General features: G+C 46.9%; 1 protein-coding gene across 1 annotated transcript in view; it reads right to left on the bottom strand.

Annotated features, from left to right (window-relative positions):
- The window catches only part of LOC113206069 (phosphatase and actin regulator 4), a 148517-nt gene that overhangs the window by 102140 nt on the left and 41792 nt on the right, over nucleotides 1-4585 (bottom strand). The gene's annotated exons all lie outside the window — the stretch shown is intronic.

The following is a 4585-nucleotide window of genomic DNA, read 5'->3' as shown; positions in this document are numbered from 1 at the left end:
TGCCCCCTCCCCCCCCTCCCCCTCCGCCAGCAGGAAGTACACAATAAAGTTGTAATCCCGGCCGCTGGGTCCGCCTGGACGCGACCAATCAGGAGCAAGCACAGCAGGAGAGCGCCTCGGCCTTCTAACTCCTTCGAAAAACCCCTCCCCGCCCCCGCCCACCAGCAGCGTGCATGACTGCAGTCCAAGTTGTTGCTTTTTGGTTTCACATACAGCCGATTTCCTTTCCATGGGCTCTTCACCATAATCTTACACGTATTTGAAAAACCAGCACTTAGACGGAACACTGTTAAAAATATTATGTCATTTCCCTCCATACATACATGCGAGAGATTTAGTGAGTACTTGACCAAGTTCACACTACCTCCTGCATACTTGCCAAGCACACAGGACCTCCTGCATGCATTTAGATATGCAAGAGGTACTGCATTCAAGTACACACTTGGGTTTCCAGAGTAAAGTTGATCAATTTTTGGTAAAGATGAAGAGTTCTAATTTTTTTGGAAAATCACGAAGCGTTTGGGCAACTTCGTATCGACGAATTCTCCGTGAAGTTCTGACTTTCTTTTTGTTCGGCATTTGGAAGAGCTTATCAGTCATTGTCACACACAGATCGACAAATAATACACCCAGAAAAGCGAGTACTTGATCCAATTGAGTCCGGTTGGAACTTGAAGTCAGCTTTCGGGGTTGGGACAAGTGAAATGCGAACTTGTGAGATGAATGCACGCTTTTGCTGGGTGTAAAGAAAAACTTGTGAAACACTTTCCAGCTGCCGCGATGTGCAGAAAATTCCACACACAAAACAAACGCCCCCCCCCCTTTTTCCACAGTGTAACGGCAGCGATCACCCAGTGAGGTTGTACTAGTACTTGTGCCCGTGCGCGCTGGGCTGGCTTGGCTTGGGTGGTCTCTCCCCCTCTCCCCTTTCCTCTCCCATCTCTTGCTCCCCTCGTTCCTGATGTCTGACTCGCTTCTCGTCCCGTCCTGATGCGGCCAACTCCCCTTCCCACCCCGCTCCACCACAACGCACGAAAGGTGAACAGCAGAGCCGTTGAGGTGGCCTTAACCTGCTGTGGGTTCTTGCCTGCACTACTTACTAAGAAAGGCGGCAAAACGAACCGCGACAGCTTACCTGAAAATAAGAAAAACAAGTTTAGATGAACATCCAACTAGAACACATTTTACCAGTGGAAAACGCGAGTTAGAGTATTGTGAAAAAAAAAAAATCCTTGTTCGTTGACAAACAGTGTTCCGAATCATTTTTCCCACGCTAGATGCGCAAAGTTAAGAGGGATATAAAGGACGATGGTGCAACAAAGTTCTCGCCTGGTCCTTAACTTTGCATGCCACGACACAACAGGCGTTCAGGGCTCCAGGCGGGCGACAATGTTGGGCGAGTTATTTAAATGAAGCCAGGCCAGGAAACATGAGATGCCAATCAATAGTAGAGCCGCATTCTCCGCAAGCCCCCCCCCCCCCTTCTCACTCTCTCGCTCTCCCCACCTGCTCTGACCCGCTCTGACCCACGGCCGACCTGCGCGCGAGACACCGCTCGCCTGTCGCACGCTGGAGTGCGCAGATTTTATCAAGATGGCGCACAGCCAAAAAGACACTCAAGTCTATTTTCATATTAATGCCAAACGCCATATAGGAGCAGGAGAAATATTTGACAAAATACGCGCTTAATGTTTTAAAGCTATGTTGTGAACTATCGTATCACACCTATCCTATATCATGAGAACATTTAACAAAGTGTGTACACTCTGGTAAAACAAGTGTTTAATTTTGCACGTCAATTGACGTTTTAAGTTCAAGTGTGCATTTTCTCGACAATTTGTGGTGTTTAACTATGTTATACGTCAATTGGTGTTTAAACTTTCGACACTTCTGAAACGTATAGCAGCTGCACACCGTATGGTTCCCTATTGACAGCATAGAACTGTGTGCATCCAAGTGTGCAGAATTTAACCGTTTACAAAACGTCGAAAATTTGCACACCACGCAAGTGTGCAACTTGAGTTAAACACCATGTAATGTGATAAATCACAACTTGCACACGTTTGGTGTGCAAATATTGCACACTTGTTTTACCAGTGTACTTCCGTGTATTCTAGTGCCCCGTTATGAAGCATAGTCCGTCGGCCTGATTTCGAAATAGATCGCCTAGACGCGTCGAACCATTTTTAGCGCCATGGAACACAGCGATCCATCTCTCTCTCTCTCTCTCTGTCTATGACGGATGTGTCGATCCGGCTGAGCTATTATGGGTGGGCAGCAGTACAGTATGATCTGCTCCACAGTGCTCCGCCCCTCTGCCCCCCGTGCAGTCCTTCCCTGATGGAGAAGCCGTGTTCCATGACTTAGTTGTGCGTTGTGCGTCGCTTTCCGTGCGTCCTACTGGTCGAGCGTGAGTGTGCGCGTGAGTTCGTTCGTGGACATGCTGTTGGCGGTACAAGTACAAACCTTGGTTTGCTTCAGCAGACAATATTTCGAAAACAGTAAAACGTAAACGCCTCTAGCTCTTTAATGACTTTTACAGGTTTGATGTCACACCTTTGTTTTAGCAGTGGACTCTGACTCAATTTAAGTCATAATTTGCGGTCCTCACCCACTGCAACTGGGCGAGGTCTGAGAAATCTTACTCCTTCAGACTGACAATTCGGTGCATTCATACATGCACTTAACGCGCACCTTTAGCGTACAAAACATTTTGGGTCGGGATGTCTTAAATGGGGTGAGCCTGATAGTCATCGCTCTGATTGTGCAAGGCAAAATATAATTGTCTCACTCACTTTGAGAACGATACCTTACCTCACTCAAGGGTTTTCACTGTAGTGTTGAGCACTTAAAAGTGCACGCCCGTTACACTTTATTTATCAGTGTCTGCATGTTTAAGCACAATAAAATGCAAAAGGGTTTAGTGTGCTCATTCAACCAAAGCAGTGGATTATTTCCGTCTCGGCTGTAAGCTGTACTTTTAAGCGTCACCTCAGAGTTAGCTAAAGGCGATTCATCATAACGTTCATAATCACATCGAAACTAAAATTCACGGTTTGATTTTGAAGCTTGCGGAACATTTCTGGTCCCGAGCGGTCACCGCCCTCTCAGAACGCCCACACCCCCACACGCGTTTCATTATTCTCTTCTCTGCCTCTCTCACCCTTAGAGTACAGTACGCAGTACGCACCCCCTTTAGCCAGCCGGAGAGGAGAGGGGGGGGGGCGTTGGAGGGAGGTGGAGGGGTCTAAGAGTAATCGAATCACTGGCATCGCACGCGCGTTAAGGGGGGATCCTAGTGTAGCGTCTCAAAAACAAGGGTAATTTTAGGAATTATTTAAAAAAAAACTATAGCTCTTATCAAACTGTACAAAACACCGTTTAAAAGATGGCAGTTTCATCTACAAAACTAAAGTAAAAACGTCCTGATCGCTTGAAAACTGTGGCGACACGCCCTGGTGGAAGATGGCGTGTCACAGGTGTGGCGCTATGCTGGCCGTACACTTTCCCACGGACTGGTGCGTCTAAAACAGTCGTACGAAACGGTGTTTTGTTCAGGAGGAACCTGGCTATGGTCGGTACTAGGATCTTTACGATAAAATTATTTTTAGTATTTTTTTGAGTAAGTCAAACTTTTAGTACTGAAGTTGAGGTAAAAATTTTCAATGTTTTAATTTATTTTTAATATGAAGGGCACTTCCGATCCCAGATCTTCTAGTACCGACCATAGCCAGGTTCCCCCCGAACAAAACACCGTTTCGTACGACTGTTTTAGACGCACCAGTCCGTGGGAAAGTGTACGGCCAGCATAAAACTACATGCTCCCTTGTAGCAGGCCGTGTCGCCACACCTTTGAAGACACTGAGACGCTTGTTTTTGCATTTTTTGCATTAAAGTGCCATCTATTAAACCGTGTTCTCAAATTTTCGATACGAGCTACAGTATTTTAAATACAAAATTCGCAAAATAAGCATTGTTTTTGAGCCGCTACACTAGGATCCCCCCTTAATACCGAGGCGCCCTAGGAGAAATGATCGTCCCTGAATCTTGCCTGAATGTAAGCTGAACCGAGTTGGCATGGCAATGGAGAAGGGATAGGGTCGTGGCTCCCTGAATCCATGCCTAAAAATCTGAACCATGGCACGCATTCAGGGTCGCCCCGGCCGGGGAAAAAAAGGGGGGGGGGGGGCCCTAGCAGGTAGACGGCGGCTGGTAAGCGTGTATTCAGGGGGTTCAGGGTCCAGCACTGAGTGGTCCCGTGCGGCCGGGCCAGTGCAGTTCAGGTCAGATTCATGGCGGTGGCCTGAATAGTCGCCCTTTCTCAGGAGGGCACCACAGCCGGACAAGCAGTGCGAAAGTGTGGACGATTCAGGAAGTTGCCCTGAGATCAGTCATGAACCGCGCTTTTTCCCTACAATGCAAATATAACTCAAATCACCAAATTAAATTAACTCGGGAAGACATCCAAATCCCTGATGACTGCCAGTTTGAAAAAAATGAGTATAAATAGTTAACAAAGATTGTGATAATAGTAGCAATTTAATATCAGCATTTTAGACAATGAGTCAAACAAATTTTCACAGCC

Source organism: Frankliniella occidentalis, unplaced genomic scaffold (assembly GCF_000697945.3).
Source record: "Frankliniella occidentalis isolate FOCC.00 unplaced genomic scaffold, Focc_3.1 Scaffold44, whole genome shotgun sequence".
Classification (NCBI taxonomy): Eukaryota; Metazoa; Arthropoda; class Insecta; order Thysanoptera; family Thripidae; genus Frankliniella; species Frankliniella occidentalis.
This window is presented reverse-complemented; position numbering and strand designations above follow the sequence as displayed.